Source organism: Athene cunicularia, assembly GCF_003259725.1.
Source record: "Athene cunicularia isolate RWA chromosome 1 unlocalized genomic scaffold, athCun1 chr1_part1, whole genome shotgun sequence".
In the NCBI taxonomy this organism is placed as follows: domain Eukaryota; kingdom Metazoa; phylum Chordata; class Aves; order Strigiformes; family Strigidae; genus Athene; species Athene cunicularia.
Window position 1 is genome coordinate 77,544,484 of NW_020799091.1, and position 12,874 is coordinate 77,557,357.

At 38.8% G+C, this 12,874-nt stretch overlaps 1 protein-coding gene across 2 annotated transcripts in view; it reads left to right on the forward strand.

The window, feature by feature from the left end:
• The first annotated feature begins 537 nt into the window (after window positions 1–537).
• SHROOM2 (shroom family member 2) overlaps window positions 538–12,874 on the forward strand; it is a 78,915-nt gene continuing 66,578 nt past the window's right edge. For both annotated transcript variants that reach the window (XM_026842551.1, XM_026842560.1), the window contains exon 1: window positions 538–685. The gene's annotated coding sequence lies outside the window, so the exon portion shown is untranslated. The remainder of the gene's footprint in view (window positions 686–12,874) is intronic.

A 12,874-nucleotide genomic window follows, 5' to 3' on the forward strand; every position in this document is an offset into this window, starting at 1 on the left:
ATCATCTCTCCTTCTAGCCAGAGCTGTTAGTTAGCTGTATGGATTGTAAACTCTCAGATAATTTCCTAAATGATATGTGCCATATAATTTTCTAGACCAGTTTGTTAATGCAATATTTTTGGGGTTTCACTGCATGCCAGATATTTGGAGTTCAGTGTGTGGTTAATGTTATTGAATATGTGGTTAATATTATTGGTTATCTTCTCTAGAGAACCAGATGTTAAGATGCCTGCCCAAAGCTCTGTTTGCAAGTGCGATTACCTGTACAGTATTGAATGGAGCTCAAGATCACAGATGGTTTTGACTCCCAAATTTTCTCCAAGCTTTCTAGTTTTCTCAGGCAGTTTCCCTTCTTCCATTTTTTTCCTACTCTAATTGTATATATATAATTTATCAATATATATTTTTAAATTAAGTACTTAATTATTGTATTAATTATTGAATGAAACCAATATTGAAAACTCATTAACCTACGTTAAAGGTGACATTATGCAACCAGAATAATTCTACCATTTGATATGCTTTTTCTTCAGATTGAAGATGGGAGCAAAGCTGCTGCTGTGGACAAGTTACTGGCTGGGGATGAAATTGTTGGCATCAATGATGTGGGCCTCTCGGGCTTCCGACAAGAAGCAATCTGTTTGGTAAAAGGTTCACACAAGACACTGAAGCTTGTAGTAAAAAGGTAAGCTTGTGTCATTCAGCTGGAACACTAAATGTGTTCCAGGCTATAAGCTACTGGGCAACTAAATTTGTTAAGACTTGGCAAGATAATGACTTTCATTCGGTGTTATTATTGTGCACATTATGTGGTGTTACCTCCTCCTTGAATGCAGACCCATTATGGAATAAGACATGGGGAAAGGTGGCACATTGATCAGAGTGAAAACTGAGGCAATATATTCTGTGAATAATGTTGTGATGTGATGAGTTCCATTTTGTCCTCCTGAAGCAGAGAGTAGGCTGTCCACCCAGCCCTGCTTCCCTGTCTTTGGTGTGTCGACATGGGCAATACTTTTTAGTGCGTTTGCTGTGCAGGCCAATTGGGCTGTGAGTGGCTTACATGGGAAGAGTTTGGAAAAGTGCTTTACTGCTTTGTGGGAATATTTGAGGTCTGAAGCATTTCCTACATGGTTTGGGTAAAGAGTATTTTCAGTTAGTTATTAGTGAAGGGGAAAAACTTAAACAGTTTATCAGAACACATTTTGGTATGAAAACCTATTGTTTTGTCATTTTGACATGACTTTTAAGTTCATATTTTTTTTTACTAACCTGAATTAAAAATAAGTTTCATAAAATAATTTAGACAAAAGTGAACAGATGTTAAAGAAGGTTAAATCTTCTAACTTCTGGAAAAAATCAAACAGGAAATTTGAAGAACAAAATCTTTCTCGTTAATTGCTACTCTGTTGAATCAGAACCTTCTAGTTAATTACTTTTACCAAATTATGCCAACGAGTCTCTCATGTGAGAATTTTGGGTGTGTCTGTTGGAATAAAAAAGAATTTTGTTGCAACAGAGAAAATGCTGGTAATTGGGGTTTGACAGGTATGATACTCCAGTCTATAAGTATAATCATTGTTTGAGGCTGTCTTAAATGAGGACTGTCTTTTGTGAAATAGCACTAATAGGTAAGAGATGTACAAAAGCATGCTTTTCCACCTATAGTTTAAGAAAGTGTTTTTGACAGAAGGAATTATGGGAACTCTTTCACAGGTGACAATTTATATTGTCACCAATAGCTACTTCTGGAAGCTTTCCCAAAATTTTTGTATCACTAAAGCTAATAAATGCAAAATAAAATGCATTCGCAACTATTATAAATCACGTTGATGTTCAGCAGTTTCAACTTGCACTGGCTATTCCAGTAAAAGCACTTTTGTTAGCAGAGGTTACATCAGCTGTTTCTGTCACAGAAAGGGAGAACTTCAGGGCTGAGAAGTTTTATAGACATTGAAGAATCTGCCAAGACAGCAAGTCTTAATTGCTACGAAAAGTTTCAGCCCAAGTGGAAAGATTCCCTTTTTCTTGGTGCTTTTCAGTTTTATGACAGTAACTTGCTCCAAATCTGTGAATTCTGATCTATCTTTGGAAATGTCAGAAAGTTTGATACTGAAATACCCTCGTAAGGCACAGCTGTGCCATTCTTGTTCACAAATACTTCATGCATGTGATTTTGGAGAAGTTTCATACAGCTAATCAGGCACTGCTTTGCTGCTGGGGATTTGTGGCCATTCTCTGCAGGCAACTGAGCCCCATTGCTATGCGTGCCTGCATGCGGTTTGGTGCAAAGCTGATGGATTTTCATCAGTCCTTTATCATCCCTCCTCTTTTTCCTTCCCTAGCACATGTGCAATGGGCAAAAGCAACATAACTGTTCCAGCCAAGAAGCTGAAATAGTGGCTGTTGTTAGGGAAAACATTTTTGTCTTAAATTCATTAAGACTTCCATAACTCCCTAAAGAGGCAAGAGCCTTTTGGGTCATTGACAAGCCTGCATAATATGAGATAAAATTTCATAAAACTTACTGAATGAAATTAGCTAGGGTTTTTGTCTATGTTTTTTCAACTTTGCTCTTTCTCTTGGAAAATTGCCTTAGGACATCAGTCCTTTGACAGTCAGAAACCTTTTAACATCCAGTCTCATTTTATTCTTGGCCAGCTTGTTCTCATGCACTACTGTCTGTGTGCTGAAATAGCTTTTCTTTTCCTGTTGGAAGTTCAAATGATGCAGGTTTTTATAAAAGCCTTGTTGCATGCTTTCTTTCAGAAGTTATGGTTTGAACAACAGTATTGTTTTGTTTTGTTTGCCCTAAATCTTAGGCTGAATTTTTATGAGTGCTTTAAACAGTCCTGTCTTTAAGCAAACCAGTTGTTTAGTCTTTGTATGAGCACTCCTGCAGGTCTGGATTGAATTGCATCAGGGAACTGATCTGACTGCAAAATTACTTGGGGAAAGTAGGTTTTCAGCTGGATAGGACCACCACTTTTCAGAGGCAGTCTGCACTTTAATTAATTACAGCAATCTTGAAATGGCTGCCTTAGCATTTTTAGACTATTTTAGTCTTCTTTAGATCCACCCTTACTGTTCTCTGGGGAGACTGGGGATAGTCCTACTATCCACTTTCATTGAGTTACGTATAAGATGAAGTATTGATCTGTAAGTCGTCTTAGCATCTTGTCTGCTTCCCCTGTGTCCTTTGTCTAGCACTTCCCTATAGCATTGATTTCACTTTTTTTTTTTCCTGTGGGTGTCAGTGTGATGATCTGAAGCACAAAATAAACAGATGTTTTGAAGTTCAACAACCCAGACCTGAAGGTTAAAAGAATCTTTGTTTTAATCATGTTTGTCCTTGCTATCTGTGAGAGTTAGCTTGGGAAGCCAAGATCTGTATTTTATGTTGAAAACTTTTTTTCCCCATGGTTGTTTGTGGTATCTATTTCTAGACTGATCCAGAAGTGAAAAGCAAACTTTTTTAAACCTATCATGGTGTGGAAAAACTACGTTTTTAACAAAATTCTCCTGGAAAGTAGAGAACATCCTCTTAATGTCAGTAGAATTAATCCAGAAAAATACTGTTTTATTTGTCTCTGCTGAGAAGTGTATACATGTGAAATTCCTCCATATGGGTCACTCCTTTGGGCAGTAATGCCATGTCTTGATCTTACATCGATCTAACTATTTCTGTACCTGGGAAGCAGTAGGGCATGCTATTTTTGGTTTAGATGTCTCATGTTCCTACAGCCAAGACCAAGTGAAAGAGTGTTGACATAGTGAGAAACATGTTTCATTCACAATAATTGTGACTGTAGCAAAAGTTTCTCAGGGGACTGGTGGTGTTCAGCAATGGTAATTGGCTTTCACAAGATTATTTTTACCCACTACTTTTAAAGAATCTGATGCTTGACTTGCATAGGGAAAATAACTGTTGCTCTTTAAATAAAAGTGCCTGCAGTACCAAATACTCAGCATAAATGCACTGGCTATCAGCATACATGGTTTGCTGTATTATTTGGAAACATTGCATAATTGTGGTCTAAATCAAATCAGGACTGTGCAGCCAGCTCAACAACAAACATGATGTTTTAAGTAGCTTACATATATTAATAGTTGAACAGTGTTGTGTACTCTTGGTCTTGGATTAAAAGAGGACTCAGGAGGCTTCATGTTGTTTTCTCAAGTGGATTTGTTAAAACAACACATCTTAATTACATTCTTCAGTGTAATACTGAGTCGTTTATTGAGTAGATTCCTATCTTAGGAAGACAGAAAGGAAATTGTGCTTAGGACATTTCATACAGGAATTGTATGTGAATTTTTCTTGTTTCGGAAAAGATGTATGTGTGTCTATATATACACACATAAAGTTGCTCTGAGTGTTGATACTGAGGTGGTTATCGTATTCTGTGTATTTTAACTGTTCTGCATATACTGACTTAAATTCCGTTCTAGCTATAATCGCCATTCCTTTGCACTCGCTAGACACAAGTGTATACCATAAATCCATGAAAGTTTGGAATAATTTTTCACTATGAATTCACATTAAACTGATAAAAATTGACACATAGGTGATGCTTCCATTTGTGATTTATTAATGTTAAAGGAAGGATGGACTTATATGGGCTTTGGGACCCACCCTAAGAAGTTCTGTGGGGTTGTCCTGTTGGCTGCTTGAATCATCTGTTAGTGACAATGGAAAGAGGGAGTACCCATGGACTTTTTCTCAGGATCTGCTGGTGATGGGAAGATGGACCCTCAGTATAATTCTACCAACTCTGCAGGTAATGCCAATGCCTGAGAATCAGCCTTGAATTTCTGGAGTAGTTCTGGCCACGTTGCATATGCATGTGAGCGGGCATGTTTTCTTTCTATAGCATTTTATTTTGGTGTCTTTATGTGGCCAGAGTGCAAGCTGTTTTTGCAATGCTGTGAGGAGTCCCCCTGTTAGAGGAGAGGGAAAGAGAGTAAAAGCAAACACACTTTCCATCAGAAACATAGTCTGAATGCTGAAATTTACTGTACAAAATCCTAATAAGAAAAGTGAATGTCATGCTATGTGAACTATAAACACCTGGACATGGAAAGTTAGGGTATCATGGCAGTTCATGAAGACAGCCAGCCATTTAATTGAAGTATAGCAGAAGGAGAGTTTTTAATGAATGTCCCAAGGGCTCTGAGATTGTACAGTAGTGTCTCAGAGAACTGAGAGCTGAGCAAAAATACATGAATAAAAATCTGACAGTCATTTACAGTGTCCAGATGGGAGATCACTGAAATTTTGTCATGTTTTGAGTGGAAACATGCTCAACACCACCAGTGACCTTTCTGTAGTGGGTTTTGTGTAACTTACCAAGGGGATCTAGTCTTACCCATTCATGACTTGTAGAAGCAGCTAGCTGTGTACCTCATAGCTTCTTGTGGCTGTAAGAGTCCTCTGTGATACTTGGCAATATCAGTTTATGAAATGACTTGAAGATGAGGGATTTTCTGTAAAATTAAAAGATAGGGATGGAGGACTGTGAATTCTGCTTCCTATCTGTGTTTGGCCACTTGATAATTTTAGTTTTATAGATATCAAAATAGTTAGTATAGGAAACAAGTAGAAAAATGCATGTAGTTTTTAATATTTTAAGCAAGTATTATACATATTTAGTCCATGGATATGGTTAAGTATTGCTCAATAAACCAAAGGCATTTATGGAGAACCACTGTTGAGTAGGAGTAAAATCTATTTTGCCATTAAATTTGATTTTGTTGTTTCTGAAATTAGGGTTTGTTATGGAGGAACAAATAGCAGTGGTTTCTCTCTTGTTACCCAGTAGCCATAATTCTTTCTTTTTGAAGTTTGACCTTGGCCTTAACTGACCAAGAACAGATTTTTATTTATTTATTTATTTATTTTTATGCCTGTATTTTCAGCCAGACTTTGGCAATAGGTAGGAAACTGCAGTAGAGCTTTCCAGGGCTGTATCTGCATACTAGCTGTAAGTAGGCAGGTGTGATAGCCCCTCACTACCCTTGTTTCTTGGAATTGTAGTGGATGTGGAACAGCATGTGCCTGTGCAGATCTTCAGTATACATGCTTTGGGAGTGGGTATTTGTAACAGATGCATGTAGCTTTAAAGTTCAAGGCTTGAACATTTCAGTGTGACTGCAGGTGGTGGAAGAGCTGGGCTGTTAAATTCCCATTTTGCAAATTCGCTTCCAAATTGGGTCAGCGTGTTGCTGTAAGCCCACTCTTCTGATCTGAGCAGGGTGGCCGGTTTTAAATGTGTGCCAGATAGGATGTCCTGCCAGCCCCTGCTCTCAGCTGGCTCTTGTGATGGAGATATGTGTGTTGGGATATGTGACAGGGCATCATCAGGCTGGGGCCTCTGTTTTTCTCCTTTGATGCTGCCAGTGAGCTACCATGGCTCACAGGGGGGTGGCAGGATCCAGGTAAGCACAAACTTAATGTGTGAATTGCATAGCACCTGCAGGCCTGGTTCAGGAGCCCTTGGGGTAGATGTCCTGTGTTCTAAGGAGTGCCTAGCAATCCCAGAAGGATCTTTCTGTAAAGGAATGTTTAATGGAGCAACTGCCAAATAAGCCACTCTGTGCATGCTCAGTGGGGATCCACAGAGGAAGCCAGCTGGTGTGGAGCTCCTCTCTGGCTCAGGAATGCCCCCCACCTCCTCCACAGGCAAACCTAGGGGTGGCTGGGCCTCCACAGTGCTGCTCCTCCTCCTTCAGTTGTGTTCCTGCACTGTTGATGGAAGGAATGCATACAACAAAAGGAAGAGAGCACACTTTCATCTTACATTTTCAGCAAATTATACCTTGGAAGGGTCCCAATGTGGACCATTTCCCCTGGTTGCCTGTCAGCACAGTCACTTAACGTTAACCAACACGTTAACAGTGTGAATCCGTGTTCCCTCCACTGTGACCGTTGCAATACCACCCAGGTGTTATGATGTTTCCTGTGCCAGCTGTCTTTTTGATGGGGTGCATGTCTAAAAAGCACTTCTGTTTCTTAATTTTCTGCCCACCTCACCTGTTTCTCTCTTGCATTAACGTGACACACTAACGGACACTTGAGCTGAACATAAGCTTTGGTTCCTTCAACTGGTGGTGTATTGTCCCTGGTTTCAAAGAGCAAATTGTTGTTCTGTGGTTTTGGGTGTTTATTTTGTATAGCTGTCAGGACTCTCTCAATACATATGTTGTGACTGACATGTTTTCCTCTTGTGGCGACTTTCATAATTTACTTCTTTACAAATCTAAAAAAATCGGGCCTGTAAAGCTTGAATAACAGAAAGCCAAAAATGCAGATGTCACTATGTTTTATAAAGTCAGCTCTGTTACAGCGATGTTTGGAGTACTAGGAAGGGCATAGAAATTCCCTTGTAGGTAAAAGGAAACCTCTATAATTTGAATATACTTATTCAGAAGGTTACTTGTGGCAATGCTATTCAGTTTTATGAAGTAATTGCCAAAATTGGGCAATGTTGCTTTTTTGTGGAATGGAATATGCATCAGATGGTAACAACCTGTGGTGAGTCATGACTGGTTTTTAGGGTGTTTTTTTTCCTTCAGTCCTGCAAGCACTTGTTGAAATGGTTAATTTTGAGCATGAGTAGTCTCATCCAATTTAGTGAGAGCACTCACATGATTGAAGATGAAAAAGTATACAAGTGCTTACAGGATTTAACCATAGCTTTTTACTAGGCAGTACACTGGGTTTATTCTTAAAACTGCTTTCCACTGGTGACTGTCAATGTAGGTGTTGGAAACTATAGTATATAGCCTCTTGGGTGAGAGGGAATACATTGTAAGCATTCTAAAATTTGAGGGTCTGAAGACTTACTTATTTCACATAGTACTTTCACATACATACAGAGAGGATTTTTTTTGTGTGTGTTTGATAATACTGTAGGTCTCTGCAGACCCCTGACTGAAACAGAATTGTTAATCACATCCATTAAAGACCAAATAAATAATGTTTTTATGTCAGGAATCTTCTTTGCATTTGGAAGGAATGATTCTGTATGTGTTGTATGCATTTTGAAATATTGGATTGTTGGGAGTTGCTTTTAAGGAACTTTTATGGTTTTTTTTAAACACTAGTTAAGAACTTTGATGTGCACATGTACACCTTCAGAAGAGTAGTAATAATACTCCTGTTTGTGTGTTGCAGTTCTCCTTGTGGTACTTTTAGGTTACATATATCACCTCCTGAAGATTAAATGAGTGATGAGATTGAGAACTTTGATGCTTCTTAAATGTTTCAGTCAGATAGCCTATCATGTTGAGTAGAGATTTTATGCTCTACTTGGTCAAATATCTACATGTAACAGCTTCCAACTTGAAAAGATTATAAAAAAGTTTTAAAATAATTTCTGAATCCAACCCTAACTCCAAAAACGTGACCACTTAAAAGAAGGGCAGGAATACAAGAGTTGCAGCTTTAGTTACTGAATAACTAAACAAATTTGCATCTTATCTCATACACAAGAAACATTATTTTATAGTCATTGCTGACGAATCTGCATAATACTGGATCAGCTGGCAAAACAGCCTGGCACAGAGACACAGCTAGCATACTGCCGAGTTATATGGCCCTTATAATTTTAGTCCAGCTTCATGATGAGTTTAGAGGAAGGACAGAGTGACAAAAGCCAGGGTTTGGTGAAATTTTTGCTGGGTTGCAATTGAAATCAGTCAGTTCATTGGTCTGGCTCATGGAGCAGTCTTGCTGACAAGTGGGCAGATGAGCAAGATGGGCAGATGGGAAGAAGGTACTCTGGGGGATGGTAAGTCTTCAAAATCTCAACTGGCATAGGACATGTCACAGATAAATAGCTTTCCCAAATAAAACTTGAAGCATCTCAGCTCGTGGCATTGTTCTTTGTGGAGGCTCAGTAATTTGCATCATGTGGCTATAGTGTTTTAACCAGGAATGAGATGTACTAAGGCTGCGCTGTCTCCTGAAATGCCCAGGGTCTGGAGGAACTCTATTTCCCCACTCCCCCTTTTTGGGTCACTTCGGACATGGTTAGGTAAATCACAGATGAAATACGTGTGGGAATGCACCACACCTGCATAGAAACACTGGTATTTGGAGTGTGGTTTCTGAGGAAACTCAATTCGTCTGGGACAGCTATTGAACGGTAAGCTCATTGCAGTAAGTGACTGGGATGCAAAACACACCTGTTGTTTCTGGCCATAAGTGACACATGAGTTTCCACAGCCAGGTGCTCCAAGGACGTGGCAAGTTCCTTCTTGCTGAAGGCAGTATATTGGGCTGGTGTAGGCAGCTGTGTGCTGCTATGCTTGCTAACTCTGTCCTGGGCAAAGGTGGTGGTGGGGAGCATGTATGCAGGCTGCTCTGCTTCCTGATCCTTCTCAGCCATGTTGAGACAGGCTAAAATCCCGTGTGTATTTTAACTCCTCCTGCTGATGTTAGCATTTGCCCTGTCAGAGGCTGCATTTTTCTTCAGCATTACTGGTGAATGAAGCTTCTTTTGTATTTATATTAAAGGTTAATTTCTTCAGCACCTTACATAGCATGATAATTTCCAAAATATTTGAAAGTAAACCCTGCTGGAATCACTGTTTATAGCTGGTTTTTAATATCTGAAGCATTTTAGATGCATCTAGATGATAAATACTCATGAAAAAGATAGTTTAGTATCCTTTAGATGAATTATCATAAATCATGACAAAAACTGAGGTAAGAGAATGACATCACGAGTTTAGTGCTATCTAGCCATCAAAAGGTAGTGGAATATGCACAAAATAAGGATGAGGAAAAAGTATTTCTGTAGCTTATATAATATACTATAAATCCCAAGATCAGTGCTTTTATCTTGGACATCCAGATGTCTGTATCTAGTTCCTTAAGGCAGAGCAAGGAAAAACAGTTCTAGAATATGAAAGTTTTATCATGGTAGTCTGCTCTGGATTTAGCAGGCAGGAAGATTGATGATGTCATACCTCACACAACTTAAACCTCATTGTTAAGCGTGCATATCTTATTTATAAATGAAATTGCTGTTCCATCCTGCTCAAGCTTGTATAGTTGGGCTGAGGTACAAGGAAGAACAGAGCAAACTGATGGTGGAATCCTGATTTGCTCAAGTTAATGACTGAACTCTTTAAGGGCACTAAGACTTGATAATTTATTTGCATTTATTTGTTTTCACAGAACAAAGCAGAGTATTTTGCAGGTCTCTTTAGTTTCCTTTTATGTCAAATGAAATTTACTAGGTTGTGGGATAGGAAAGGAGCTACTCTGCAGTCCTGCAACAAGGCAATACTCCTTCCAGCATGGCTTCTGTTGAAAGAGGCAGTCCTGACTGTACTGCAGCCTTGCTGTTTGCTCCATTTTCAGACACAGGGTGACTGGCAGATGGGAGGTTAGACCAACTGGTCACCTGATGCAATGGGAGGAGAAAGCAAAGAGCAATACTACTGACTTGATAGGTCTTGCTGTAGTTGAGAGCAAGGCAAAAGGTGATTGTGTAGATCTTTGTGTGTATTTTGGCAGATGAGAATAGGCATTTAAGGCAGGATATGCTGCTTTGCTTTTTAGGGATTTGGACAGGTAACTATATCATAGTAACTTGTCTGTCAAAATACTGGTTCAATTTGCCATTCTATGACATCTGAATATTAATAAATTGCTTTTATTATGACTTTCCTATCTGCTAGAGCCCCTCCCTCCCCTCAGAAGTCTGTAAATTATCATATGGTTACGTTGTTTTGGTTTGTTTTCAAATTTTAGGTCAATTCTTTTTAGGGATACTTTTTGGGAATAACTTCCTTTTATGATAAGATACTAGAAGCTGAAAATGCAAACCCAGGAACTCCTCCATGGAAAAAAATGCTGCAGTTGCATTTGCTGCTTCCAGAAAAATAGGCTGGCTTTGTTGATGTTAGAATTTGTCAGCACTTTTATTGGAAAGGTAAGTAAGAAGGGTACAAGGTATTCAGATACTCAGTGCATAGAGACCAAACACAAACAGCAAAGCCACAAACACAGTTTTGATGGTTTAGCTCATTGCATTGAGTTTTAATGAGTTACAAACGTTCAAAACAATATGGTGTTATCAGAAAACAACCTGTTAATTTCTGGTGTCTCAGTTGGAATGAGTCATTTTAAAGGTGCCTAAAATCCAAAACCTGCTGAGTAATTTCCCTTTGAAAACAAAGAGCAATGAACATGTCTCAAAGTCCACACTGAAAAATGGAGACAGCCAGAATCTCTCCTGACTTCTGAAAATCACAGCTGTAGCAATTAAGTGTCTGAAGACTACTATTAAATGTGCAAGTAAGACAGCCTGACCACAAAAGATGCATGCTTTTTTTTTTGTCATTCTGAATAGCTTCAAGTCTGTTTTCACCATAGTCGAATCCTTTGCTGGTAGCGCTCTCTTGTGGCTGGTATTTTCATTAAATGACATAAAAGGGATTTTAAAAATATGTTTATAATTTAAAGATTTCTACCTTAGAACACACACAGTCTCTTTAGGGTAAATGTTCCTAAATTAAATGTGGTATTTTAATGATGTAGGATGGTCAGTCTAGACAAAAGCATCCCAAACATGCTTCCTAGAAGATCTTGAAGGGGGGAGGGGACATGTGTATTGAGCATTCAGGTTTTTAACTGTTTTTCATCTTTGTGTTTTTGGTGAAAAGCCATATGCCTGAGGAAGGACAGGAGAGACTCTTGGAGGGAAGTCATCATTGGTAGCTGGATTCAGGTGGAAGAGAGACTGGGATGGGCACCTTCATCAACAGGCTTGATTGCAACTGCTGCTTTTTCTGTGACACTGTTCTTGGTGATGAGCGGGTTACTCCCCACAACTTCGGTTATTAAAACAAACAAAAAAAGGCTCTGGGAAAAATCTTTCCCAGTGAAACTGATATGTATGATCCCAGTAAAAGCTTTTCACGCTGAATTGCTGTTTTCTGATTCCAGGGATGAGAGAGGAGAAGGTGGGGAGGGTTACTTTTGATCCGTTCTGCTTTCCAATTACAAAGCTCTTCGCTGGTGTTTTATTTTTCAGTAAGGAGGTAAAGCCTTCTGGAAGCTCAGATTGTGGCATGCAAGCATTTCCTCTGAACTAGGAACATACAGATTCCTCTTTTCTTAAAGAGCAGTTATTAATGAAAAGCTGTTTAGTACTACACAGACTTGATACCATCGTGTCATAGCTTATAAGCAAGTCTGCATTAATACCAAGTGTATGAAGTTGGCTGTAGACTCCTTTTCCTTCTACACTGTAATTAAACAGCAACTAGAGAATGATCTCAGGTTATTTACTTAGTTGTACTCTCTCAGAGAGAGGCAGGTTTACACTTGAGATAAAGCCTTGAGTGAAAAGGGTCTTTGCCCCCAAAATACTTGACTGAAAAGTCTCTATTCTTCAGTAGGCTGAAATCTTTGTGCATGGCATTTGTCTGGTACCCACATTCTCTGATCTTTGAATCTTATGTGTAAAATAAGCACAGTTATAATGCCAGTCCTTTCAGGGATATTTTAAAAATTTCAGCTAGTCTCTTACAGATGCTTTCATAGCAGTTATGTGACTGTTCATTTACAGCTGTTTTCCAGCAAATGTGTTGCTATGCCCAACAGTCCTTGTAGTGAAGGTAAGATGAGCTTGCTTTGTCTGTTTGCTGTTCTGGCTGCAGTCTAGCAGGACAGGTCATCAGCATCTGATTGCAGATTTAGACTGAAAAAATGGTTTTTAAAGCCAAATTAAAAATCCTATTGGCCAACTATATTTTGAAGTTCAGGTTTCCATTTCTTTAAAATTAAGGAGATACTTGCTTTTTTGTTTTTCCTCTTTTTTTTTTTTTTTTTTTTTGAACCTAAGGAAAATGTGAT